This window comes from Amblyomma americanum, chromosome 7, assembly GCF_052857255.1.
Source record: "Amblyomma americanum isolate KBUSLIRL-KWMA chromosome 7, ASM5285725v1, whole genome shotgun sequence".
Classification (NCBI taxonomy): Eukaryota; Metazoa; Arthropoda; class Arachnida; order Ixodida; family Ixodidae; genus Amblyomma; species Amblyomma americanum.
The window spans coordinates 42568263-42583257 of record NC_135503.1 but is presented as its reverse complement, the minus strand read 5'-3'; the positions used below and the strand labels follow the sequence as shown (position 1 = coordinate 42583257).

The 14995-nt window shown below is 47.8% G+C and overlaps 1 protein-coding gene across 1 annotated transcript in view; it reads left to right on the top strand.

Annotated features, from left to right (window-relative positions):
• The first annotated feature begins 4390 nt into the window (after nucleotides 1-4390).
• LOC144098964 (solute carrier organic anion transporter family member 74D-like) overlaps nucleotides 4391-14995 on the top strand; it is a 63946-nt gene continuing 53341 nt past the window's right edge. The window contains exon 1 of the mRNA XM_077631951.1: nucleotides 4391-5087. The gene's annotated coding sequence lies outside the window, so the exon portion shown is untranslated. The remainder of the gene's footprint in view (nucleotides 5088-14995) is intronic.

Genomic DNA, 14995 nt, shown 5'->3' with positions numbered 1-14995 from the left:
TGGAAAGGGCCATGAAAAAATTGGCTGTGGCTTAAACTTCGGTTAAGCCTGGCGAGAAGCGAAAGCTTTCTTTGCATGGCTACGTTCACAAACGCCACACACACTGCTGAATGGATTGTCTGTAAAGCGTCGATGAAATGCCCGATGGGGCAGTTGCCACCTGCCGCAGTGGGCAGACTGCGATGTCGTCAGTAGGTCACATGGCCTGCCACGTGACACCACATGACACCTATCACGTGAGTGCACTGACGCTCCCCTCTTGAAAACCTAGCGTAGTGAAGTTTTCGCTTCAAAACTTTGTGGTGCCAACCCCGGTATTAGCATAAATATATGTCTATACTGTTTGATTTCAGGGAGAACCAGAGATGGGTCGCTGGTCTCGTTCATACCGGTCTCGGCTGAAATCAAGCGGGCGTCGACAACAGCGAGCATTTCGTGCTTGACACGGCGGAAGTGAACACGTAACCGGTCAGCCGGAAACCATTCGAACACGCTTTCAATGCCAAGGCCGTCGTGCGCGCACGTCACCGCGTCTCGGCGCGTCACTAGGTGGCAGATCGCTCGAGCGAGAAGACAGATTTGACACGCTCGACGCCCGTGTGTCGGTGGGTGTGTGAATGAGTGAATTCCAGCCTCGACAGCAAGACGGCCCGGTTCAGTGGATGACGGCACGACACGAAGGAAGGAGGGCATGGCTGCAGGAGGGAGGCCTTGGATGACGACTGTATACGCGAAAGAGCAGCTAGCTAGACGACGACCCTGGGCACGAGATGTGGCGTGCAAGACCGCAGCGACGCCGCCCTCATACAGCTGTTGCAAGCATGCCGCCACCGCTCTCCGCTGTGGCAATATGAGGACAGAGTCATGCGATGCGACGCCGCGACGGGTCTGCGCAAAAATGACGGGGAAAAAAAGAAAAAGAACGAGAGAGCGGCCGGTGAATAGCACAAAAGAGCTGGCACATACTCGGCTCATCCGGTGTCGGATACAAGCGGAGCGCTACTCCGTTTCGAGGACTTCTTTTTCTTTTCCTACTAAGTAATCTATCACTCTCTCGATCTTATCAGCACGCGCATGCGTATCAGCCATGCAGCTCGAGGCGCGCTGAGTCCGAAATTGGTCTCCTGCCAATGAATTGGGAAGCACGCGTGGATGAAGGAAAACAAATCGGAAGGATATATTTCTCGCTTTTGGCGAGCCGAGTCACGCAGCTTTCAGCACACCGTTGCGACTGTTTATTTATCTCCCTCTCTCTCGTTTTCGTCCGGCTATTCTTTAACAGAACTGAACTTGGCGATTTCATAAGAAAGATATGAGGCATGTTTCGTTTAGTTACCGCCTACCTGGAGTCTGTGGATGGTTCTATCTGTTTCCTCGAATGCTGGCGCCTTGAAATCAAGGTCGGAACTAGCATGTAGGGACTTGTCTGATTGTTTTTAGCGAAATCAATGCATGGAGCGGACGGTAAGGGTGACCGTGACTCTACTGGATACGCGCCGGTGTTAGACAATTCCAAGAGCTACATTTATTTTGAACCATCCAAATAAAGAAGCGGCCAGGGCGACTCACAGGCTAGAGTTAGTATTATCAACCGTGCATAATAGCCTGTTATGCACGCACACACACACGGCTGGTGCATTACAGGAATAGTGGCTCTCCTTCCGACGGCTGAAGGAACTATTTACTTCACGTTTCGGCAGCCGGACCGCTCTTCGTCACAGTATGAGAGCCGTCATTGTAGTTGGCACAAAAGCTAGCGGGCATCGCTGATTCTGGCCCAGACTGGGACACAAACGCCGATGTGAAGATTTGTTGAGGCTCCAATGCTCGTGAAGTGCTTGGTTTGCGAGTCGTCCAGGACCACAGTGGTTGATTTGTTTATATATTCATTAATGGTATCTACAGCGCATTAATGGTATCTACAGCGCCCCGAAGGGCATTCTGGCAGAAGGTTAATTACGTCGACATAAAGTACAGAAATAAGTAAAGAAGAAAGTATTGACAGCACTAATAACACATACAAATCAAGTGCAGCGACCAATCTGTGAACATAAATGTCATCAACCAAGAATAGTGTTAACAAGCTTTCAGTATAGTCTACACTTTTCTTTCGTATAACTGGAACGCACAATGAACTTCGAGTACAGGCAATATCAAATTGATTTAACATTTTTTAAAGCAGCCTGGAAGTTCCCTCTCGTAAATATTTCATTAGGCGAAAATTTCTAATCATTTAACCTGCGTGAGAAAAAATGACAACTGAATCACAACCTTGTAAGCCCCTTCACGAGAATTGCGTGCTCAGTTATTCGGGCTACATTTTCGGTGCGCAGGATTTTTAACTGTTCCTTAAGTACCTGAAACGTCCCTGCAATTCCTCCCTTTTGCAGCACGCAGTCGCATTATGCCCGCTCGATCATAAACATCAATCAAAATTCCCCTCAGTCTCGAAACGACACAATAGCACAAGCAAATTAAGGACGGTAACTGCACGCGAGCAGCACATTAAAACGTTAGAAGTGCACGCAATCCCGTACAAAGCCGGCTCGCTCCTGAAACAAGAAGAGCCCGCCGAACATGAAACACAAAGCACGTTGCGGTGGTCGGCAACAGCACGCTAACGATTACGTATTCTGCGTCGCTCCTACCCATCCTGCATTTCAAAGCAACGCACGTTTCTACCGGGTACACGTTTATTTTCTTTACGCAGCGTTACCCAGTGTAGTAATAATCAGTGGGACGAAACAGAAAAATCACACTCAGGTTAGCTGGCGTCGCACGACCTCCGCGCCATGCGACGAATGTCGGCCCTTCAACCAACCACTATTGACTCCCGGTGTCCTTGACATGCAACTTTTCGTAGTTCTGCGTTGTCGCGAAAATCTACTGCGCCTTCCTAATGGTTATGATAAGCTGCTCTGTGCGGCATCTTTCCATTAGGTTCTTGCTTGCATTGCGAAAAGGATTCAAGCCGCTTCTTTATATCTTACAACTGACACAGTAAGGTGCACATCAGTAAGACATCGGGTATATACGTAAAGTAGGGCACTGTTCTTTCCTATTGCTCGCATAATACCGGGTTGAACAGTCTTGAAGGACATACTATCGCGCTTAGCACGAGCCGTAACGCGCAACTTATGGTAAGAGCTCTGTTGTCGCCCCGATGCGAGCCCAGTGGTACTTGGAATTTATGTATTTAGCCGTCATTGGAAAGACCAAAGTACGCTGAATGTTTGCGCTAGTTGAGACTTTTTTTATGAAGTCGCACTGAATTACCGTAAATCTGACACCTCACATGTTTCACTGTGGACGCGTACCAAGTCACATTGAGCGCGATTCGCTCCTTTCGCTATAAACAAGCAAATGAAATGAAACAGCAGTCGCATTTCCAAAGTTCCAGAGTTTAGTGTCGACGCCTGCTTGAGTATGTTGGACAATAAGAGGTAAGCAGGGGAGGTCTCGAGGGAAAGAACTTGTCATATATGGTTGAGTGCTGTGATATATTATATGGAGTATGGGTTATCGTATATATATAGCTCATAAATTATTTTTCCGTCATGTATGATGCGAAGATGTCCTTCAGAGTGAAATGCTCATCGCTTGACCCATTTCTTCGTTCGTCCTTCCCTCTTGTTTTCCCTCCCGGTTCCTTGTTCATTCGCAGTTACTTCGTTGGACACCCAGATCGAAAGACGAAAGAGCAGTTCCTACTTCCTGTTTCCTGAAGACCAGTTCTTTCTATCCGCATTTCCTAAACAAAACTCCCTTGACGCCAATGCCCACCGTGTCCGGCACTGCCCACGCCGTGACAGCTCGCGATTTATGCAAAAGCCAGCACCCCGCCGCGGAGCAGCCAGCGCCCCCTAACCGCACAGGCAGCCCACGCGACGAGCAAAAGGTAAAAGAGAAGCGAGAACCGGAAAACAGCGTGAAGTTCTATAAGCCGGGCCGCACTAACCAGTTGCGTAGGCACGTGTTCCAATAAATAGAAGCCCTAGACGAGTTATAATACCGGTGGTCTCTTTCCTGCCCACATATAAAAAGCCCTATATATCGTCGCAGTCATCAAGAGCTTCACGGTAGACTTCCTCTCTGTTATACGATTTGCACTGCGCCGTCTTCTCGCATCGTCTTGCCCCCCCTTGCGTTTCGGGGTGCCCACTCTTTTCCTCACAAGCGACACCCCCTTCCCTCCCCACTAACTCACCGTTTCTATCCGGCCCTCGAGCGCACGCGATCATTTCATATGCGGTCCTCCTCTCCCCGTATCCTCGAAATCGGGAAGACTGAAAAACGGCGAGTGGCGTTACGCGGTCCTTCCTGTCTCCCCTCTCCCTCTCTTTTTCTACCTCCTTCCTCCAATGGTATTTTTTCGTGTCGTTTTCGTTTTGTTTTGCTCTGCTCGCGAGCGAGTCGGCCGGTGACGCCGGCGAACGCTACTAGTAGTAGATGGCTGGCTGGCCCGTCGGTCGCAGGACGACCCGCGCCTGACGCACCGCCTTCGCCGCCGGCGCCCCCACTTCGACGACGTCGGGAGAACATCACGGAGAGAGAGAGAGATCGCGCAGATGCAAAGAGCCGAAGACGACGCCGCCGCACCACCAGTCGACGTGCCCGTTGTGTGAGAGACACTTGGCCCCATTAGGAAGAAGTCCCTCTGAGATACCTCTCTCTAGACGTGCTGCACGTTTCCTACGCGGTGCCTACTCACGTAAGCGACGAGCCGCCGCCGTGCCTGGATGCGCCGAGTCAGTCGCGCTCTTGGCTAAGCGTCGAAGAAACGCGGTCGGCGGGCTTCGGAGAGCGATACTATACAGCGTGAAGAAGATTCACGGTGTTGCGCATATCTTCGCCTCCTTCTCATAGGCACCGCTGTGTACGAGCGGATTTCGAAAACAGGGACGCCCGCCTGCGAAAGCCGCTAACAGCACTGCTGCATTGCGTTCGACTGGCGAATATACCCCCCCCCCCCCCCCCCCCCCGGCTTCGACATCGGTGCCAAGGTTCAAGGGAAGGAAAAAAAAGGGTTCCGTCGGAACTTGGAGGACAAATTACTCGTCCTGCTTCTTCGGCGGCCGGCGTTTCAGGTAAGCAGTGCCAAGTCTATACTGTTTCTCTTTGAACACTCACTTTTTTGTTTCTGTTTGAATGATTAGAAGATAATTTGTTGCCCAACAGTTTAAAGATAAAAGCGATCGGGACGTGAATCGATCATTTTCTACAAGATTATCTGGATATTCCAGTCATGTGTACAGCTTGCCCCATCTGATAGAGAAACGCATGTCAAAAAGCGCTTCTATGGAGTGATAAGACGACAGATAAAAGATTAAATGATTAGAAATATTGTAGCATCCAATATATTCTCATACAAGGCCTTTATTTGAAACGTTGAAGATCGAAAATGGAAACATTTTCTGGCTAGATATTGTTGCTAGTGGTAAGACAAATAGAAACCTATTGTAGTGTTCGTACGCCCAAGAGCATAATTCGCCACCCATGGATGTGCCGACTGACCTCTTCTCACGGTCGTTTCGCATTCTGCGCTTTGCGGTGCAACGACAGTTATTAATAGCCCGCAGCGGTGCCTCATTCACTACGGCGATAGGCTGCAGAGCCCAAGGCCGCGGGATCGATTCCCGGCCATGCTGGCCGCATTTCGATGGAGGCGAAACGCAACAAAGCCTGTGCGACGCGCAGTGTCAGCGCACGTTAAAGAATCCCAAGCCGTCGGCATTAATCTAGAACTTTCCACAACGGCTCCTGCGATAGGCTAACGTGCAGCTTGGAGAAGTTAGACTCCGAATTGCAAGCAGTTATTGATAACACATTAAGTTACACCGGCACGCATCTCCTCTACGAAGAGTAAAGTTTGGTGTCAGTCAGTGCATCAAGGGAGTTCCTTCATTCGCTGTATAGGTACCGTATTCTCCAAAACTAACCCATCAACGGGTTTTGCTTCTTAGTCGTTGTAGCAGGGCACTTGCTGGAGCCCTTAAGCTCTAAATCAGCGTAAGGTAAGGAAAACCGTTGTCCTCACTCTTCGAAGCCTTTTAGTCAGTAGGAATGCCGTAAGGGCTCCACAGTACGACAGAAAGGCTAACCTTGAGTGCTCGGTTAATTTTGGCAAAGGGTGTATGTTCTTGTGTTAGTTTAACAGAGAAGCAAGCTAAGCCGGTTCCAGTAATGGTTGTGAAATAGGCTGAAATATGAAGCACAACAAATAATAATAATAATAATAATAATAATAATAATAATAATAATAATAATAATAATAATAATAATAATAATAATAATAATAATAATAATAATAATAATAATAATAATAATAATTGGTTTGGGGGGAAAGGAAAGGCGCAGTATCTGTCTCATATATCGTTGGACACCTGAACCGCGCCGTAAGGGAAGGGATAAAGGAGGGAGTGAAAGAAGGAAGGAAGAAAGAGGTGCCGTAGTGGAGGGCTCCGGAGTAATTTCGACCACCTGGGGATATTAAACGTGCACTGACATCGCACAGCACACGGGCGCCTTAGCGTTTTTCCTCCATAAAAACGCAGCCGCCGCGGTCGGGTTCGAACCCGGGAACTCCAAAAATGTTTTTTTCTTATTTAAGAGCAGCTTGAAACTGTTGTGTAACGTTAAATATTTTCACGAATCCATTCGTCTTGTGCCGCTTCAAGACCGGTGCAGATTGAAAGTATGCGTTGGAGACGTGGCGGATGCGCTCCAAGAAGCACAAGCGAGTTAACAAGCGGAAGCGGCTACCGGAAGTTAGACGGCAGACCGGCTCGCTCAAGGTCGAGCTTTCAGCGGGGGTGCCTTTGTTTGTAAACTTTGGAAAGGGAGTCAACATCTGTGCGGTCACGTACGTGCTTAAACCGAACGCGCGCAGTTTGTATTCGTGTCTCACGCTGAGGTGCAAGGACGCCTAGGAGGCAGAGGAAAAGCAAAGGGATTGAAAGGTAGTCACTGTTGAGTTCTCGCCACACACTTCTTCAGCTCTAATACAAACGTACTTGACGACCGCCTGGCAACGCAGTAACGGAGACTACGTAATAAGCGAGAAACGTGTACTATGCGCACCCTGCAAAGTGCGAAAGGACACTAAGGACAGAATGAAGCTTGCTTGTATCAGTATCAGCGTACTAATGATGAAGATGACACTTTTACTGAAAACGCTGCTTGTATAAAGGTGAAAAGAAAAAGGAAATACAGGTATCGCTGCCACCGACTGTTTTCACAACTAAGCTGCGATGACGTCACAACCGTTTAGTTTCCACACCTGCCTATCTCTGAGGCTAAGCTACACCACCATTAACTTGCAGACGGTGATCACGGAGGGGCGAGAAAAATAATGTCCAGTTTCTGAGTGCAATTTTGTCAGCAGTAAATTCGCGTTTTGCTGAGGAAGGGTGTAACTGTCCAGCAAACATCGAGCAAGACACAACGGGCCAAACAAACGATTTTTTACAAACAGCTAACAATTGTGTGGAGTTGTCCTTTCAGTGTCCCTTTAATTCGTTGAAGGATATCACAGCCACGTGCCGATGTCGAGGACACCATCCGAAACACATCGGCGGTTTTTGTTCATATGGTCTGTCTGAGTGAAACATTTAAAGAGAAACCCTATCGTGCTACAAGGAGTCGCGCTAAAGTATGCGCTGCTGTGGGGCGAATTGGGAGAGGGCCAACACGCTGCTGGTCAGCCCGAAAGCCGTCGTGTCCAGACACGCCTATATGTGCGACCGTCAATATATAGCCGCGCAGCGCGTTCGATCGGGATTCTTCTATTCCGAGAAGCTTCGAAGTGCATTAATTTGACAGGGAAACCGGAACCCTTCGGGGCTGCATTTTATGTTCTCTCGACACCACGATTGCCAGAGACAAGCTGTAAGCATTAAATGACTCAAAACTAAGCGCCACGTTTCAGTGTGCCACTATATCCGAAAACTGAAGACATGATTTTATCCAGTGATGGCTGCGTTATCCAGTGGGCTGACACTATCCAATGCAGTAATATTGCCCACGAAACCACGCCTCTAAGTTACAGATAGACAGAGCTTTAAGAACTAGAGAGTTCTACACGTGTATCAGATCAAATTTCAGCATAAAGCATGAGAACTGTTGCTGAACCTCCGGTAACCAATTAAATCGATTAACTGTAGCGCGTGTTTAGGGGCACAGCTAGTTTTTAAGAGATATCACAGCAGTGACGTGGCCCCAAAGTTTTGTTTTTTTTTCACTCTCGCAACGCAATGTATTTTTCCAGAAAAAAAAAACTACAACAGTTAGGAAAAGTAACATTGGCTAACGTGAGGAATTTCAACACGACAGCCAAGTGCTAATCTTTCGGCTCCCATAATTTGTTTATCAACGTTTCGCACGCACGTGCTGACTAACGAAACGAATGCGATTGCCTGCGTTTAAATAGAAGTCAGTTAAAACAAGCACTCCTTTTATTATCGCTTTTCTCCTTAGAATCCGTTATCCTCCTCCCCAGGTTTGGAGTAGCCAACTGGGCATTACCTGTTTGACCTACTTCCTGGCCTTCCTTTTCTTATGTCTCACTCTCTCCACAAGAACCGCTTTTTCATTTTCTTCGCATCGTTGTTATGGAGGAAAAACGCCAAGGCGCCCGTGTGCTGTGCGATGTCAGTGCACGTTAAAGATCCCCAGGTGGTCGAAATTATTCCGGAGCCCTCCACTACGGCACCTCTCTCTTCCTTTCTTCTTTCACTCCCTCCTTTATCCCTTCCTTGACGGCGCGGTTCAGGTGTCCAACGATATATGAGACAGATACTGCGCCATTTCCTTTCCCCCCAAAACCAATAATAATAATAATAATCGTTGTCCTTTAAAGTTCGATGTTTTCGTTTCATCCTCATGATTACGAGGACAACAACAACAACACGCACCATCTCGAAAGTGCAAGAGACGCATGCTGCCAGCTGTGTTCGATCTCGTCCTAATTAGCTGTAGCCGGTCACCCATAACACGGTCGCGGCTTGAGAGCTCAAGTGGAACTCCTGTTAGCACCGACCTCGCGCGGAACCTTTTGTGTACGCGTTCGCGATCGGCTTGAGTTGTTTTATCTCGTGATCCAATTAGCTTTGCACTTTTTTGTCTTTCTTGCAGTCGAGGCAATATTCTAGTCGACCGCTATACCACGAAAAGGTCCTCAATCATAAAAAAAGACACTTTTCGGCACCACGCAGACGCGTTGGAGCGATTGATTTCTGGAGCAGATTTCTTACGAGCAATTCTGATGGTTGTGTGGAAAGTAAAAGGCGCGCAATTTGACGAAGAGTGCATACCTATGGAATGCATTTTCCCCCACAAAGTTTCTTTTCAAATAAACAGGCCAAAAGTTGCCAGACATAGCCACGCGAATACACCTATTTGACGTCGACAGTGCTTCCAGGATAGCAGTGTTGCTTGTCTCATAGTAACCAGCGATTCCTTAAAGTCTGGGTGCTCCGTGATTAAGTGTTCTATTATGAAGCACTAATATTACTCGGTGCTTCATTTCCAGTGATCCCCTCTTTAGTTGTCATCTATTTTTAAATAGGCTGAATAGCGCGACGTGAGTTTCACAGGTCCCCTTCAATCCGAAAGGGAATGAAGTTTGAACATTCAATTAATGATTACTCCATACACGCCAGGCGCACTTACTCCTTTTTTCTAGCTAGTTTTCCTCTTGGCGCATAGTATCCAAAAGTCATTTTAAACTTTAGAAGAGAAATAACTGGAAAATTCGTCTTTGTGAGTGAACTCGTTGTTCCCCCTCATATCGGAAGAACCTGTAAGCTACGTGCACGCACGCAATTTGTCTATTTTCTCGGCTTTTTTTTTTTTGGTATTCTTCGATCCATCCCTTGTTTGCACAAAATTCGGTTCGTTTCTCAGGGTGGCGACAACTGTGCTGTTCTGGCCCGCTTGCTTTAGTATACTGAACTTCATCTCTTTAAACCGATATTTCGTAATCCCACCATTTGCGACCTTAATATTAGCAAGCGTATTATTGCGCCGCCAGCCTTCTGGCTGTTCGTTGGCACCTGGTACCATGCATGTATGGTTTGAAAAAAAAAATGCATCGATTTCAACAGAGCCCGTTTGTTGACCCCTCCCCCCCCCTTCCCTCCCTCCCTCCCTCCCTCCCTCAGTATTAAACATGGGCGCCAGCTGCACAATCATGTACACACACGACACGCCATACAGGTTTTTTTCTGCACCATTTGATGCGAGTGTGCAGCATGCGCTGTGAAGTCAGAGCGCAGAGGCGTCTGTTTGCCCAGCTAGGTCCCCTGCTTCAACGATAAAGTCAGAGCGCGCCGGTAAATGACGTCGTCAAGGCAACCAACCCAAAGGTGAGACAAGTGAGGGATCTCGCATGCCTCCAGTAACGCCGACGCGAGGCTTTCGTAGACGGAAAACGCTTGATAAGCAAGTGCCATTAGGATGCCACAAAACGGAGGCAGAAAGGCCAGGAACGATGGACCAGTCGAGGCGTCTAGTAACCTAACCGGTTTCGAGAAAGGTGGTTGATGCTTCTAGATTACACCCTCCAGAACGTCCTTGTGCATCAAGGTTTCATTACCTACGTGGAGAAGTTAGCTTACGGGGGCTATAAATTGGCGCGATTAGATCGTTTTCCTTCGTGCACCGCTGTCGAAATAACGCCAATCAAAGCTACATATACGTATGTAAGGAAGGCACGGATCACTTAGTATGCGACTCCGTTAGGTTAAAAAACGATGTCGCAAGCATCGTTAAAGACGCTGCATCGAAGTCGTGAAGCTACTACGGCGTGCCACAGCCTTTCCAGAAATCACGTCGAGCTAGGCGTTGCCATCCGTACAGAAAGCTTCGCGCGTCGCGCATTTCCTGATTCTGGCGCTGTTGTCATTAAGGCCTTTGCCCCACATCACGAGCCTTTCCCTAGTCGACGCTTGCATTAGCGTTCGCGGCTATAGTTTCGAAAAGGCCTTCCGAGTACTTCATCTGGCGACGCATCTCCCGAGCGACGGAGTAACGACACTTACACGAGCCAAGTGCGCTATGACTGTGTGATGTCAGAGCAAACTCCGACTCAGAACGCAGGGTGACCGGACTAACTTTTATTATAATATTAGTGACGTAGAACGCTATGGAAGTCACTGGCGAACGGTGCTATATAGTGATGACGTATGAGTTGGCGCTTCCTTCCTTCGACAGCTTGTTCCGCTGACATTTTTTTTTTTTCGAGAATGTTTCGACGCGTCTTGTCCATTGCTTCACCTCGCACTTCAAAGAGTTATTTTGTTAACAAGGTTTGCGCACCAGTGGATGGTATTTCGCATGCAGAGTTAGACTACGCTACACCTATTCGCCCCACCTGCTCACAGAAATGAACAAAGGTGGCGACAAACAGATATAGACGAAACAAAAACGACAGTGGACCGGTTTCCGAATTCACGAGGGTTGACTGCGCATGCTCAAGCGCAGTTATGGAAGATACAAACCAAGGCGTTCTAAACATGGCGCGCATTTACCTTAACTATATATAATATGCACGGCGTGCTGGTCGGTGGCGTGCAGAGCTGAAAAACCGCATGCAGACTCAGTGCTTAAGAAGCCAACACAACTTCCTTCTATTCACCTGTCTCGAATACTAACCGCTTCACCAAAGGGCTCAACGCATAAGCGTTCTATAGGTCGAAGCTATTGCACCGCGCGTTTCCTTCAAGGCTGCTTACTTTTACGGTGGCGCATTCAAAACGCCCCGACGCGCGCTGACGTGTCGGCCGTTTAAGGCGCAGCCGTAGTGGGTCACGAGCCACGAGCAGCGCTCGTGCAACCTTAATCCCACAACCAACAACCACAGACCTTCACCAACACGGCGTGACCTGATTCGCTTTAAGATGACCCAGTGGGCAGCTGGAATTTCGCTGGTTTCGTGAGCGAGAGAAGCGGGACAGAGAGAGTGAAAAAGACAACAGGCAAAGTACACGAAACAAAACTGCCATACTGCAAGTGCAAGAGGGTCATTTTCCAGCGCGGAATGTCGCTGCGGCGAAAGTAAAGAAAATAAAGACGGAACATTACTCACCCGAATGAAGTTTCAGGAAGATTGTGGAAAGATTACGGAGCACTGCCTTGCGCGGTGCCGCAAATGACGGATCACGCGGGACCAGGCGGTTGCCCCAACGTCAGCGGACCCCCCTTCGTGACACGATTATGAGCGCACCTGAAATGTCACACCCTTCCTTGTTCCGCGGTTCGAGATAATGCTCCGTGTCCCCGCTTCGCCCCGTACGGCAGAGTCGTTAACGAAGCAAGGAAAGTAAAGAGAAGTTTACGAAAGAAAAAAAAAGAAAAAACGGAGGAGGCACTCTTTTGCGCAAGCTGACGTAATACAATGAAAGTGCGCGAGCAGGTGAGACCGACGTGTCAGGGGTTTCAAAAACGCGAAGTGCACAGTTTTTTTTTTCTCTCTTTAATCTAGTGGAAGCTGCCGGTACGGTGTGAGGGAAATCTCGGGGACAGATATTCGAAAGTGAGCGACGTTTTCTCGGCTTCATTTCAATGACCCCGTTAAGCCGCATAGCCGACGGCGAGAAATCGCTTGTCACAGCTTACGTGCTGGGCATCGCGAACTCGAGACGACGAAAAAGCGGCCGATGTAACTCGTTTTGTTGACGAGCGAACTTAATAGTGAACTCCGATGCAGGAGCGAACGCTTTTACAAAACTCGAATGAAGGAACTCATGGCAACTTAGTCGCGACGCGCGCAGCAGAGTAGAGGCATACATGTGCTAACACTTCTCCATTCAGAAAGAATGCAGCTTCCGAACACGCTTAAGTGTTCATCCAGGCATGCATTCTAGAACTTTTACGCTACATTCGCTAACAGAAACTTATTACTGATGTGCATGGTGGAAGAAATGGTGGTCGTGGTACACTGTCGATAACTGTATGAGAATGACAATAGGATGAAATCATTTTTCTGCACCGTAAATGGAGCGGCTGTGTATGACAAGCTGGCATCCAAACGACCTTGGATGTGTTAGGGAAGCTTGCATCTTAATGGCTGCAAGCAAAACCGGAGAAAGCAAACACCCCGACCGAGGACGTAAGATCTGGCACGAGTGATAAGGGAAACACTCGAGCATGTAGCTTGGTTCGCGTGCTGTTTTTCCCCATTGTAAATTGCCTGCTATGGGTGGAATGAATCTAAGTTGTGCAGGAAAGAACAACGGGTTTACATACAGTCTAGCATTTTAAGACCGCAGCGAAGTAGCTTTCAGATAAACGCACAGCGACAGAGATGAGGAGTCTCTTGCTTTCAATACGAACGTCTATATAGGCAATGTCACAAGAAACCTTCAGTTCGTTCAATAATGACAAGAAAGAGAAGCCTAAATTTTATGAATACAATGGCGCAACCTGGACATCAGCAGTAATCATGTCAGTAGTCATCAGTAATCATCATTGTCTGCTAGAAAGCTGGCGGCTCATTTTTTTTCTTTTCGCTTTGTTTAAAGAAACTTGGTCCAACAACAGAGGCGCACACGATCGCTTCTTTCATTCCTGTGGCTCAGCAGATGTGGGCGGTTAAAATAGGCTTTGGAGCACCTCTAGGAGTATAAAAATTTGCCTTCTGAAGCAGCTATTGCGCGGGAAATGAACATTTTGGAGCAGGTACGGAGTAGAAATGTAATCATTTCGGATCAGTAATATCGGCGCTTTGGAGCGATTTAAGAGCACAAACAGTGTTTATTTTTCTTAGAACAAACTCACATGCGTCTAAATACTGCTGCGGTCGAAAGTTTTTCATACTGTGCAATAATATAATAAGCACTAAGTTGATGACTGCTCAGTCGAAACGTTTTTGCGATGAGATTCGGATGTAAGGAAATGTGGCCTGTGAAAATTTCGAAGTTCCCTCAACTAGTGTTTGGAGCAGACCCTATGTCACATCACATAACATGGCAAGAACTAAGCACCTTCAGCGCTCACACGTTGCAAAGCATGCCTTTACGTGACGCTCTGCACCACCGCTCAGCACTTCTCTTGGTTATATAGCAAACGCGCACCGCATACGTTCCCGGATGTCAAGCTAGGCGAGGACAGGGTCCACATCCAAGACGAAAGACGGCTGGGCGGAACGAGAGAGGGGAAAGCAGAAAGAAGTGAGGGCTTTTGATCTGCGACTCAGGCTTGTTCTTTCAAGGCGAGAACCTTAATTGGTGTATGTGAGTGTAATATTTATAGTTGTGAATCGAGTACAAAAAATATGAGTAGCTTAAACTAAGCAATAAATACATTTTCGAAAAATAGAGTAACACAAAGAAAAAGAAGAATCCAAAGAATTTTTTAACCCACATCATTACCGCCATAATTCCCACCGGACATTAAATAAGAAAGTAAAATTAGACAGCGGTGGTAATAAACTTCACTTTGTATTGCAATAACCTCAGAACAATTCGTTGAATAACATTATACTGTTTTCAGCGAAAAGCTAACCTGACATTTTCAATTAGTGCTTACAGGGCAGAGCTGGCGGAATGCTGAGCTGCTGTTATGTATTGTATCTTGAAGCACTGTAAAGTAAGCATACATTTCCTCATTGGCGTAGTGACGTCAGGGGCTGCTATCGGAGCGGCGCGGAATAACGCAAGAAGGCGCCTCGGGGAAAGACAGCGGCAACTTGGGGTCACAGCGCGTGCGGGATCGTTCCTCGTACGCTCCCTCGCGACGCCTGCAGCAGAACGCCGAATGCCACCCGAAACGCGCCAGTCTTGACGGGCCGTAAATCGCACAGCCTCGCGTGTCAGCCTTGCGGCACTAATGGCCGCGCAATGCGCCTAAATGGCTTGGCAAACCGAAAGCGCGAAAACGAAACTATACACTTTAAACAAAAATGAGTGAAAGGGAGTAAGCGAAACGAATAGCAAGCGTTATTCGCAAACTATTCAGAATTTAAAGCATTCATAGATTCCTAGGAAAACCAAAAAGA